Source organism: Aulonocara sp. 'chitande type north' Nkhata Bay, linkage group LG17 (genome assembly GCF_057382095.1).
Source record: "Aulonocara sp. 'chitande type north' Nkhata Bay isolate Kocher_YH1m ecotype deep benthic linkage group LG17, A_spYH_male_GT1.1, whole genome shotgun sequence".
Classification (NCBI taxonomy): Eukaryota; Metazoa; Chordata; class Actinopteri; order Cichliformes; family Cichlidae; genus Aulonocara; species Aulonocara sp. 'chitande type north' Nkhata Bay.
Window position 1 is genome coordinate 41,438,036 of NC_141360.1, and position 14,268 is coordinate 41,452,303.

Below are 14,268 nucleotides of genomic sequence, written 5' to 3' on the forward strand. Positions count from 1 at the left end.
AAGTGACACCAAGGACCTGCATTCTTTTCATCGCTCAACAGGGGGCGACTTCTGTGAGACAAACATCCAGTTGTAGACAAATCTATACAATAATGTGCTTGACTCGACTGCTCCTCAGTAAAGATTTTCCTGATGACTTTATGACCTCTAGCTTCAGGTCATGTGGACATTTAAATTATGGTCACTATTAGAGTGAATAATGGGGACTATGCAGGCAACTTTTTACCAGAGAAACTTTATCAATCCCAGAGGGAAATTTAGTTGCCCTAGCAGCAAATATACAACAAACATCAAGCACTCGTATAAAATGAGTGTAGAAACAGATGCATATTAAGATAAACAGATAAATATAAAGATATAGGTATAAATATAAAAGATTAAAAAAGAACATTACGGCGATCGGGAGCTGCTACGGCAGGCTGCCACTAGGGCGGCGCCATCTTAGCCAACTTTTAACCTCAACGTCTTAACACATGGCGTTGACTTCACAATCAAATATGTGCATCGCCTGTCGTATCCGGTTTCAAAACACCAAGGTGGCGATGGCCCAAAGCTCAGTTTTAGGCATCACAAAAGCTCTTTCCTAAGCACCAGGTGGTGTTTTGGTGGCTACGTCAGTCGTTTATACAATATTTCTGTGGAAACACTGTTCATATACAGTAGCGTATATGTAGTGACACTGTGTGCGACCAACATGTGTAACGTGTTTGTGCTGCTGCCTCATTTGCACATGCAGCAGTTACTTTGCTGTCCGAGAAAGAAGAAATATATTTAACCGTCTTTTCTTTAGATTAAAGTTGACATGTTCAAAACGCCTAAATCAGAGATGTCAAACTCATTTTACACTTTGGGCCCTTTGACGGCTTCGATCTGAAGCGGGCCGGACCAGTGAAATCCCTCTTTTCATCTGCGTAAATACGTTTAATATAAAGACCTAAATAAAGCACAATATCAGCAGTTTTCCTACATGAGAAAGAAATGCTGCTTTGGGCTGAAATAGTAAGAAATAAATGTGTAAATTTAGAGAAAAACTTCAGTTAGTGCAATAATATATTAATATAAATATATATTATTCTAAAGTAGATCATTTTTTTCAAGTGAGACATTTTTTTTTCCTTTTTGCTTGTTTTTATTTTGAACCCACTGATAAATCATAAAGTAGAATATGAGGAAAAAAAACTATTTCTTCTGTCATTTAATGGTGTATCTATTACTTATTTGCATTGGTGTATGAGCAGCCATGGGAAGGTCTTTATCAGTAGGAAATACAGTTAAAAGCTCTTCTTCACATTTTCCAAAGCCATCCAGTGGGCCAGATTGGTGTCTTTGGCGGTCTGATTCCGGGCCTCGGGCCTCATGTTTTACACGTCTGCTTTCACTGACCAGTGACTTTGTTGGGAAGCTGCTACGTGATGGTGTTCAGCTCTTGTCTTGGAAGCAAAGCCTCAGAGAGCTGCTGCTGCACTGACGTCCAGTGTTGACTGCAGACTTAGCCTTTGCTATAGGTGGTGTTTTATCCATGAGCGGATATGTTCACGTCAAACATCCAAACAAAACCTTCGCTTCTACGTTTATGTTCGTTAATTTCCGCCACATTAAAACCTTGTGTGACCCATTTCTCATGGAGACTGGCTGGAAAACACAGCTTGACGAAATATCTGTAGAGCAGCCTCTCTATATCCTCCCGCTTCCACACACACACACAAACGTCTTAATTCCTTCACCTCCAGTGGCTGTGATACAACAGGAAGTGGGCTGATTTCCCAGAGGAGTCTGCAGTCAGCGCTGTCACAGCTAACGCAGCAGCAACAGACAAAATGTATTTAACACGAAGGCTGTGCGATGGTGCGCTGCGCCTACACTTCAAAACACTGTGGGAAATGACAACTGGCTGCTAGCAACATTTGATTTGTCAGTACCAAGCTGCTCTGTAACTGCCTGCTCTGGCTATGTGACTAAATATTTGATCATCCTCAGTGAAGTTAGGAAACAGTTTGCCTTATAAAACCCAACGAATCCTCCCGATGTACGCGATTTCTCGTGTTTCTGCTGCGGATACGGGAATGCTGGGAATATTTAACCTTGTGCTGGCCAATTTAACCTCTTCAAGCCTGTTGGTGGGACAGAAGCAGCACACTGTATCCTTGTCCTAACACAAACACTTGTGTTTTTGTACAAGCATTTTAATAATGGTTCCTGCAATTTGAAATCATGCAGCCAAAGCAGATGCATTAAAAGTCTGCTGAAAAAGAAATCATCCAGTGATCTAGTGGTTGAATTTTGACCCACAATCTTGCATCATGTCCACACAAGATGAACATCTGAAGCCCGGTAGGCGCCGTGTGTGACATAATGTGTATTATATGTGTGTCTCATCCAAATGATGACAGTCTCAAACTGCCCTGTGGTGTTTTGAATTCAAATGAGTATTTTTTGAAATCAAAGCGCAGTCATTGTTGCCTCAGGGAAGGCCTGTGTCAGAGATTCTGACTGTCTTGCGTTCTTGTGGCACAGTGCTGTACTCAGCCTCCCTTTGGTTGTAAAGTCCTTGCATCCTCCTGCTAACACTGCACTGAGTGTATTTTCTGGGACAACATGCATGAAAGAGTGTGTCTGAGCTGCCATAGCTGTGTGTGTGTTTGTTGGGGGTTGGCGGAGAGATTCTCAGACGACACGGGGAAGAGGAAAGTGTTTCAGTGTTTCAGGAGCCTTGCGTGAATTATTCATCGCCCCTTAAGGTCTTTGTGGCTGCTGTATTGATGTTTCTTGCCATAAAAGTTGAGAGTTGCGCGTACTGTAGTCACACATGAAAGGCGAGGCGAGCCGCGTCCGAGCTGCAGTGCAGCACGAGCAGGACAGGACGCTAAGTTCTAGCATCTAACAGCAGTCAGACCAGCTTGTTTTCACCTCTTTATTAGCTGCCAGCTAGGATTTGAACACAGACCTGAATCTACAGTGATGGCTGGTTTCTAGCATGATCTGGGTCTGGAGCTGAAAGCTACTTTCAGCTTATAAATGTGCCAAAAAGATCATAAAGAAACTCCTTCATGTAGTTGTAAGCTGCCCACCTCCACCTGAGTGCTAGATACACGATTAACAGTAATATGTTGCCTTGGAATATTTGGTTCCTGGTACATCGTTAAACTATAGAACTTGATAGATATTTTTATTTTGTATTTTTTCCTATCTTACTCCTATTACAGCTCACACACAGTATGCTGACATTAAGGGAAGTGGGCATCCTCATGCTCCTGTCCTCTCAAACACACTGTTTTGAGATCTACTTTCTGTTATTCAGCTTTAGATGGTCATTCGTGACGCTAACTTCCAAACGCTGTAGCACGGGGTTGTGAACGCCCCTTGCCCTGAAGCGCAGGTACCCTGGGTTACGATGAACCGAATGAGAAGAAGGGCTGTTGGCAAAGCCGGTGGTCTCTGGAAGAGAGATGCTGTTATCTGCTAATGTAGCTCTACCGCTGCTGGCTGCTTTATCTGTGGTGACTCATCAAAAACGCACACACACAAAGACGCATGCATACAACTTCTAGATGACACCAGACTGACTCTCCTGCACAGGAAGACAGGGGAAAGGGGAACGAAGCTCTTTGGCATTTAGATTTGTGCACCATTTGTTTTCACACATTCAATGATGGACTTGAACTTTTAAGGATCTTCCAAAGATGCACATGAGAACTGAAATGTCCAACCCTGTGAGTCTGTGAAGGTTCTCAGTCCTCCGGGTGATCGTAGTCGGAGGAGCTTGGAAAGAAAAGCGTCTGGACTTCTTTAAGTTTCATCCAAGAAGCTTCTTCAGTTCTAAGAGCAACTGGTGGAGAGTCCCAGATTTTAAGCCCAATGGGAGTGTCGCCCCAAGAGGGTCATGGACCCCCTATTGATCCGCTACCTAATCACACGAGTCAAGGTGTGAACACGGGTGCAGGTCACAATCAACCAAGGTTTGGGTGAACTCATTGTGAAGCCTTTCCTGAGGTCAGATGGCCCAGGACGTGAGTGGGTGTTCAGGCGTCTGGGAAGGATCTCAAAACTGGATTATAGATGGCAGACAGTTGGTGTCATAAGCCCCGCCCTCTGTTCAAAAGTGGTCGTTCACAGTGGACATAGATGCTTCTTTCACTCCTCTTTCAAACCATCTGTCCTCTCTGTCCAAAATGTGAACATTGGCATCCTCAAAGAGTGACCTTTGACCTTTAGATGCAGATGGACAGCCGAGACTTGTCCTGTGGCTCTTCTATAAATAACCCTGTGAGGTGCACGTCATCCAACCCTGTGCGACCTTCTTCTTCTTTGTGTTGCTCTCTTTGGGGCTCGTCACACAAATAATCAGCTAGGTGTAGCATCCTCTTCTGTCACAACTGCCCCCTGCATGCTCCTCCACTGCATCCACCACACGGTCCAAAGTCTTGGCAATCAGGGAAAAGAATAATAATTCTAATACGGATCAAACAGTATTTAGATTTTTCCCCAAAGTCCTTTGTGCTTCTTTCTAAACCACAGGGTCAACGATGGCCCTTTGTTTGGGGTCATTTTAGGGTTTAACAGTCTTTTAACTTTCTTGTGCAAACTCTGTGTAATGTCCATTTAAGAACAGAGCAATAATCCAGTGAATTCACCGACTCTTGCACCAGACTCTTTCTGGGCAACACCCTCACTTAAACTAAATATATTTCCAGCATAGAGAATGTGTCTGAAGTGGATTATCTCCTGCTGTGTGCTACATGTGAGAAAGGCCAGTTTTTGAGGATGTCTCCACCTTGTTTTTCCCCCCAATGCTGTCTGCAGTTCATCTGTAGTTCATGCTTCAGTTAGAGAAACAAATGCACACAAATACACTCGTCTGAACGCTCACAAACGTTTAGCACACACACTGGATTTGTGGAGCACAAACCCACAAAATGTGACCTTTTGTTAGTTTTAAGTGGACGTTTCCTCTGAAAGCCTGGGACAGATTTTAGGAGTTCTTCGTGATCACAGTCCTTAAAAAGTAAAAGGAAAAAAGGTTAACGTGGCAATAAGACCACCTATCCCAGGCACCTCTATCCTCCCGTCTAATAAAACAAGGCTTCCACTCATGAAGTGGCCCATGACTGACTGCTTACTTCAGCTCCGTACCTCCTGCTTTAAGACTTAAGCTGTTCTCCGCAGAGGAAACTCTTTATCTTACAGTCAACTCGAACTGTTATTCTTTAAAACACGTCTTTCCTGAAATTACATCTTTTTGTCATCACTGCCCACCCGCTCCCCAGCATTAGTTTTGATTCTGCAGCCGTTCTCTTACGCAAGCAGCGCTTGAAGCTCACATCCAACATTTATACTTGCAGTAAGCAGTTTTTCCTGCTTCTCTTACTCACACCGAGCTGTGGCACAGCCCAGAGTTCAGCGTGCATATATGCATTGGTTAGTAAAGATGAGAAAGGTCAGCTTACCAGATGCAGATAGTATCAATATGAACTGAGAACACAGAAGATTTGCAGTAAAATATATATTGAATATGAATAAAACGTGTGACATGGCTAAAGCACGGTGAGCTGCACAACATGAATCTTTAAATGAATCCATGTCAAATAAAACACATTATTTCAAAGTCTGTAAACCTTTTAGTCTCAATAAACTGATGCACGTGAAGAGACTGATGTTCTTAAGATGAACTGGGTGATAAAGTTTCTGCGGGGTCTCTTTTCTCTTTCCTCTCTTTCTTCCTGCCTACAATAAGAGTCAGTAGGAATCGTGTTACTCACAAGCTGCTTCTCTGTTTCTCGAGCCTCACCATGATTGCATGGATGGGATGAAAACAGCTCAAGGCTGCGATGATTGGAGACAAACCTTTTGTTGCAGATTGGAATTTTGTGTCTGCATAAAGATACTTTGATTATTGATGTGTCTTTGCTTCCTGATGCATTTGAGACAAACTCGTGAGCGACCCTCTCAAAAACAATTAGCGGAGAGCCGCTGCCTAACTGACCAGAGGAGAGCTGAGTGGTTGTTTGTCCTGGAAGCATTTCCTCTTCAGTCTGCCTGACTGTTGGCAGGATGGCACAGTGGATTCAGTTACCGTCCTGCAAGCTGAAGGTCATGCATTCAGTTTGTCTCACGGCTACGTGTTGAAATAGCTTTGATCAATGCACTGACAGTCATACTTACCCAGGGATTTTTCTCACTGGGGTTTGTTTTGACAGTAGTGGGAAATGCACTGTAGGGAGTGAAGGTTGGCACAGGCTTTGCACAGTGCTCATAGACTGATTGATGGCCATTTCCATAAAAGTGTTTAGCCTGGTTTGTAGCCTGACACGCTTAGATTTTGAGTCTACAATGATGGGACAGTAAGGAAATGAGAACTCTGAACTTAGCACGAGCCAAATAAAAACTATGAAGGCATCACTGATACTTTATCTCTGTTAAAGTGAATGATTTTGAGGTTGACATACGTAATTGTTCTCACCAAAAGGTAAACACTTTCTTCTAAATTTGGGCAAATTTAGTCAGAAGTGTTATTTTGAAAAGAAGTCTTACCTGGAATCCTAATTAGTCTTATTAGATAAATTCAAGACATACATTATGGAATGATTTTTATGTCATAATGTTTGCGTGAGCTGAAACGTAATACGAGCAAAGAATTTCATTTTGTTGACACCATGCCTGTTTGGAGGCGGAGCCCAAAGGTGGGCGGGGCCCTAATGTGATTGGTCAGGCACCCGCGGTGGGTGGAGCTCTGCAGCCAGAGTGTACAGCTGTTGATTAATGGGACAGCAGAGTTTTTATTAGAATCCTCTGGTTTAAAATGAAAGTATTTGCTCGGATTCTGTTTTTGTTTGCACAAAGGTTATGAAATCAAAATAATATAATATGTTCAGATATACTTTGTGAAGCCTTATTGTGTATTCATCGTCCAGCCTTACAGCACTGTGCAGGTTTAAATGCTCTTGAGCAGTACTTCTCCAGGCCTTTCAAAGTGTTTATTTGTGCTGGAGGGAAGCATTTACATTTCTTTTTATTTCAACCAAAAAATGTCCAGGTATAGACCCCGTTTAGGTAAAGGCATCACAAACTATTTGTTCAGCCTGATCATATGAATCATACTTTCTTTTGTAACGCATGTACAGTGGGCCACATTTAACTGGAGAAGACATGGAGGCAGGTTAAACTATGGGTTGAAAGGAAGCTGTGTAAAAATAGTCGCCTACCTTCTTCGTGGCATTGGTATTCCCTAATTACAGTGGGCTTGTTAAACAGGATAATGCATCCCGGCACACTACAAATAAACTGCTCAGGAATGGTTCGAGAAACATGAAGCTGTTTGTAGTTTTGACCTGACCTCCAAATTCTCCAGATCTCAATCTGTTCGAGCATCTGTTGCAACTTTTCCTTGCGACTGTATGCTAATGCAATATTCGTGGTACATTACTCCCTCTAAGATTAAAGCTGGAACATTTCATTTCCTTTTATGAGGCTGCTGTGCTGACCAGCAGAATAGTGGTACAGTAATTACAGCTTCCCTGGCTGCTCACTGCCCTATACTGGATGTGCATTCAGCGATGCTGCACTGCTGCCAAATGTGCAGGGAGGCTGGCATATCGCAAGACAGCAGAGGAGGAGCTGAGCAGCTATAATGAAATCCCTGTAAACCTCAAACCTCAACTCAAAGCTGCATGCATGTTAATGTCAACTCCTTTTCTTGCTCAAGTTCTTCACTGTGAATCTGTCAGAACAGGATATACATTAGCAAAAAAATCAATTCAAGTCTTCAGCTTTGAAGTGCTTGTTAGTCAGTAGCTCTGTGGGTAGAGGTCTTCCCCCAAGGTTAGATGCAGCAATTCAGTGCTTCAGCTTGTTAAGAATCTTAATGTGATTGAATTTTGACTTTATATTCAATTGACCCACAAGCTTTCCATTTTGTTTCCAACTCATTGATAAAAACATGCATCAGTCCCTGTTCCATTTCCTATTTGCACTTTTTCTAATCAGGAAAACACACCAAAGGTGAATAGACACTATTATTCAGTAAAGTAAACACAAGAGCTGCTAACAGTATTGAACTGCAGAAGGTTCTGCGTTGTAATCTGGAAGACATCTCATTGCTTCATTTAGTACATGCACAAAAGCATACAACTGAGCTCATTAATGACATCCGTTTTACATTAAAGAATGGGTAGTAATGACATCAATGAAGGCTCTGTTAAGTTATCTTATTGGCAACACCCATATTTACCTACTACTTGATATAATAATGGCAGGTCAATGAAGCTGAGTATTAGATAATATGATCAGGCAGCAGAGACCAGAACCGACCGATTTTCTGTGCTCGATGCGGTCAGGCTCACCTCTGTCCAGCTATGAGAGTCGTGAAAACTAGTGACTGTATAAAAGTCACATGCTAGCTACAGGTTGCTAACATGTCACTTAGCTGCAGGTTGCTAGCATGTCACTTAGCTGCAGGTTGCTAGCATGTCACTTAGCTGCAGGTTGCTAGCATGTGTCTGTGGCCTATTCTTATCATCAGTGAGGCAGATAGAAAGTTCAGCAAAGTAAAATTTGGAGGAATTGCCACAAAAACATTTATGACAACATGTGTAATCAGACAGTTAAGCCATTATCATCCAGGTGAACATTAATTTGTTTTAAAGATGCTAACAGAAAGAAAGCAGCTAAAGCTAAAGCTGTCCAGAGCTCAGCCACAGGCCGGGAGCCTTGGTATGAGGCGTGTTGAAGCATTTACAAGAAAACATATGGAGACAAGTTTAAAAGAGAAATAAGCTGATGTCCTGTTATCTGGTGACGTTATACTGGAAAATGATATAAGTTACATAAATCTTTTATTGGAACAATATGTGTGTTAAAGGTGGGTGTACAACAGCTCGTTTTCATTCAGCTCACTGTGGTGTTTAAATGTTGGGAATGTTTATCATGAGGTTAAACTTCCTGCTATATGTTTTAAACCTGGCTGTAAAGGTAACCTGCTACTGCCAGAGTTGGAATATCCAGTGCCTTGCCAACAGGCACTCCAGAAGCTTTTGTATAGTTGAGAGAGATGTTACAAACATTTATTATCAGTATGAGAGTATCTGCCAGTTGTTTTGGACGGCTTCTCGTGAGATGTGATCATCACTGTTTATTAAATGAAGTGTGTTTGAGCAAAACCTTCTACAGTAGTTTATGAGCTCTCTGTGGCAGGCTTTGTGCCCATTGCGGTTTTTAATTGACTCACTAGAAAGCCCTCACAGACACTGTCTGCTTGCCCCTGACTTGATTTGAAAAAATAGATTTTGGGAAAACATTTAACCATCGTGTTCCTCGTGTTTAGTGTGACCGCACAATCAATGATCATATAAGAGACAATGGTAATTCTTGTCTCTCATGGACAGTATTAGCCATCAAGCAGTAATATTAGCAGCCCCATTGGAGCTATCAGTCATAGTAATATTACTATCAGCACAGCAGCTGTGGTTGTAATAGCAGTTAAAGGGCAGCGATCGGACGTCAGCTGGTAGTGCCATAACCAGCACAACACTGCTGATATTCTCTATGAAGAGGGAGGAAATTGAATTTGATGTATGTATAGAAATTACACATAGTCTGCGTGTAATAAATCTTTCACTTGCAATGTGAGTAAAGGTATTCACCACATCTTGAGTCACACCAAGTGTGCAGAAAGGCTGAATCAGGAGCTGGCAGGCTCGAGTACAGTAGCCCGGAGGGCTGCATAACAGCATAATGTACACTAGTTATAAATCTGCCAGAAGCGTATAGGGCATCAGAACGTGGTCCAGATTGGACGGAGGAAAAAAATTCTAACTGTTCCAACTCTCTATTGTCCTATCTCTCTCCATCTTCACAGGAACGAAGTCGTTTTACTGTCTTTATTGATCATGTGGGTTTATAGGGCCAACGGGATCATTCTGGAGAGTGGTTCTTCACATTCATTGCATTCTTTGCTCCAAATGACCTCGAGCAAAATCAAGTAATTGAACTAAAATGTCCACTGTCATCAATCTCTGCCTATTGGTCCATAACTGCTGCGGCAGCTTAAGAGAGAAGATGGGAACGGTTGGTTGAACTCCGGTAGGTTCCTCACTGTATGAACAGCGCTTTCAAGGTCACCTGGAAATGAAGTCATTATCAGCTGGAAGGCTGTCATCTCTACAACGTGTAGCTGTAAACTGCTAAAATACTTTTTGTTCCGACACACAGAGTTTAGTATTAGTGACATTAAGTTAAAAAAGGGGAAACTTCTTTTGAACATGGGTTTCCCCGAAAACTCAACGTCCAGATCAACAAATCAAATCAAATCACTTTTATTGTCACAGCACATGTGCAGGTACACTGGTACAGCACATGTGAGTGAAATTCTTGTGTGCGAGCTTCACAAGCAACAGAGTTGTGCAAAAATACAATAACGTAAAACAAGCAAAATAAAATATAAATTGTGTATCGAGTTTGTATAAATATATACAAACTCGATACACAAAGGGTGTGGAGGAGGTTCGAACCGAGAAACATCTTTTTATATCCAGTGTACCACCGTGCTGCCTGAGTTAGTGTTTTATGACTGATCAAAATGATATGCTGATGTTTTCCTTCTAATTTCGAGGTTAACAAAGTCTGAGTTTTAACTCAACGGGACTCTGAATCCACCGGGCTTCATGGTTTAAAACAACAAATAATCCAGGTTTTGCTTCCAGTAACTTCAGCACCAAGGACAGTGCTCATTCACGCAGGTGCTTTTGGTCACTGAGTTTTTATTCTCATTTTCATTTTTATAAAGTGACTGTTTGCCGACATTTTTCAACACTTTTACTTTAGAGCAGGACTGTAAACAGTGAACAGCATCAAACTATGTACAGGCTGCTCTTTTGAACTCACAACATTAACAAAAATCCAATAATCCAAACGCTGATCTTCAGATTTCATTTGGAGCTTTTGCAGCCTTCACAGATTCACTTTCCCCGTTATTCCGCTTTTACGAGGAATAAGCTTGAAGAAAAAGGCGTTCCACGTTTTATAAACCAACCCACACACTTGTGTTTACTTCAGACCCACGCATGCAAACAAACGCACATTTACACACGCATGCAAACACACACAGACACCCACGCCTGGCCGCAACACAGATGATGGGGAGGGTAAGCTGATATGGGAAAGCTTTTGGAATGCCAGATAACAGGATTAGACAAATTACATTTCAACTGTGACCGTGAATCCTGTTTGGATGGGTGACTTGTTTTCTCTCCACCATAAAGCTACGGAATATTCTGAAACTAGAACTTCGTATGCGAAGTCACAAATTTAAAAGAATGTAGGGCGGGGGTGTGAGGTGTATGTTTGGGCGCTCGTTGTCTGCAGAGTTTTGGGGGGATTTGATGTGTTTTATGTATAAAGGGGCGATTTATTGTCTTTCATCTGACAATGGTAATTTGATCATATCTTCAGAAGTCGATTTAAAGAAATATATGTCAACAAAAACACATATTTGTCATTACAAACTTTAAAACTAACTAATGAGCAATCCTTAATCTTGCAGGACTCAAAGCTATGCTGTTTAAGGCCAGTGCGGGTTTGTAGTGTCTTTGAAGGAGCAGAGAGTGACAGTGAGTTACTGGTGGTCTGAACAATTTAAGATCCAAAAAATCAATCTTGCAAAAATCTTCTGGGGGCAGTCAAGGTCCTTCATATGCTCCTGAAGACTGATGGCCAAGAATCCAAAGTGAGCACTCCATCAAAGACAGAGCTGGCCTGGGAGAAGTGTGCATTACTCTGATTTGCCAAAACCACTAACTGGGGAAACCTGTAGTTTTACAATATGAAGGATCTTTGTCCTATAAAGGAAATGCCTTCCTGAACAGGGACAAAGAAAGGCAATAAAAATAAAATGCCAATGATCGCAGGCGTAAAACCTCTTAAGCATCAGCGAGTACCACGGCGCTCTGCACTGTGTAATCTTTGCATAGTATTATACGTGTCATCTAACACGAGATGGAGCAAAGCGCCTATCATATGCATGTAGCGTATGTCATAATATGAAATCAATTATGTGGAACGTAGCTTAATGCGGCCTGTTACTAACTACCAGGCCAAATCTGAAAGAACCAACATTTCACAACAGAACATCAAAGTGTTCCCTTATTTAATGGATAATATTCATTTTGAACTGAATGGCAGCAATAAAAATCAAAAAAGTTGAGATGGGAGCAACAAAAGGCTGGAGAGTTAAGTATGATTATGAGAAACAGCTGGAAGAACTAATGAAGTTCATTAGCAATAGTTCAGTGGTGTCATTGGGTACATACAGACCATCATACTGTCAAAGCGCTGCGAAGGCAGATCTTATGTGTAAGTAAGAATATTGATAATATAAAAAAACACCCTGGTGATACTTTGCTTCACTTTCCTTTTTCCCTTCTGGGAGTGAAGTGCATGACGGGAGCTCCAGTAACGTGTAGAAACTAAACATTGTGCTTAAATCTGAGACCTCAGCTGCTATAATAATGTATGCACGCACATTACTGCAAACCATCCCAGTTGCTCGGCCTCAGATGTTGTGCGATTAAACTGCAGTGTCGAGCCAAACTGGATACTTGTTACGAGTCCTGAGGCTCAGTGCTGTTCATAAATGAAATGCTGCTCCTTTTTGTACACTGACTGCTGCTAAGTGCTACGAAAACTCTGCTGTCACTTCTAATGAATGTTTTATGAGGATGTTCTGATGAGTTCACTAATGCTCAAGTATGTTTGGCTGTTTGAATATGTGTGTTTGTGTCACTGCGTCCGTGTAGGAGAGCGTTATTGGCGTGCCGGGCTCGCCGGCCATTGTGGGGGTTTTGATGGTCACTCTAATCTGATCCAACTTCCTTTCTGCTTGTACACGTGTGCTCATGCAGCCTGTACGGGATCTGTGTGTCTAAGTGGGCGTGTGGTGTGCGCCGCTGATGCAGACAGTTTGTCAAATAAACGAACCACAAATGAAAGTGAAGTTTGTCTTAAAGTGCTTGCAGAGCAACACGTAAACAGAAAAACAAGTCTGTTATTTCGTGCCTGCGTCTGAGTAAAGGATGATGTGGTGACAGCGGCGACTCCATTTCCATTTCCTCCTTGCAGCACAAGTCACCGTGCTGGCATTAATTATGAAAAATAGTTTGGGTTGCCGAGCCTGAGGCTGCTCACGGTGAAGAGAGTTATGATGAATGATGTTGAGAGGAATCTGTCAGCTGCCATCCAGTTTAGTCCGCACGCATAATTGAGGGCTGGGGTACTTTCTGACAGAAACATGGTTTATGAGCTCGGGTCCAGCGTAGCGGTTCAGATCACAGCCTTTTTACGCGGCGCTCGCTCCTTTTCTTCTCCTCGGACGTTATTTCCAAGTCTTTGTGGTTTAATGAAGGAATGGATGAATGTTCTTAACACCGGTGGTAGAGCAGGGCAATACGGCCAAAAATATTTACCACGATGTACATTTGAAAATTTGCGATAACGATATAACTGATGATATAATTGATGTGAGACAAAATACTTTACAACTCCTCAACTTTATTAGTGCAAAAAACAAACAAACATCAATGTATTTTCACTTCAACAAGCAGCTGTTTTTTTTTTATCTGCATTAAAGTTCTATAAAAATTTAACAGTGCAAATTCCTGTCTGACAGTTTAACCAAAAGGCGTTTCCAGTGGAAACTGGCCGACATATCCTCAGCATAACCATGTATAATATCCACAGAACTTAAAGAGCTTATACACACACAATACAGTAATATTATGTTGAAACACAGTACGTATCACTCCGCGAGGCTCCGCCTACAATAGCCGTAATGCTCCGACAATCCATCAAGCGGTGCGGCTTCGTAGCTTAGCAAAGTCGTACTGAAACATTTGACAGATTTTCGAGCGCCGTGCACATAAAATCGTTTCCAGGTCAGTAAACACAACCAGAGTTCATACATGAGGCACACGGGATTATAAGGAGCTCTGTCGACTTTCAGAAACATCAAAGTTTTTCTTTTTTCTGGTATGTGTGGGGTTTTTTTTGTCACAGCACTGTTTGTGTTTTTTGGTTTAAGTTAAACTCTTTGAATGATGGTTTTCTGTTTGTATTTATACTTCCTGCTTCCGTTCTCGCCTTACATTAAAACTTGCCTTTTGTTATCACCGTTCTCGCCTCCGCCCTGCATTTGGGTCCACTATCTCCTCACGCCGCGGGGTCAGGGTTGGACATTTTGCTTTTAACAGCCGTTGTTGTTGTTTTTATTGACTCATTTTATTT

The 14,268-nt window shown here is 42.0% G+C and overlaps 1 protein-coding gene across 6 annotated transcripts in view; it reads left to right on the plus strand.

Annotated features, from left to right (window-relative positions):
* Positions 1–14,268, plus strand: part of fam163ab (family with sequence similarity 163 member Ab) — a 47,557-nt gene that overhangs the window by 20,376 nt on the left and 12,913 nt on the right. The window lies entirely within an intron of this gene.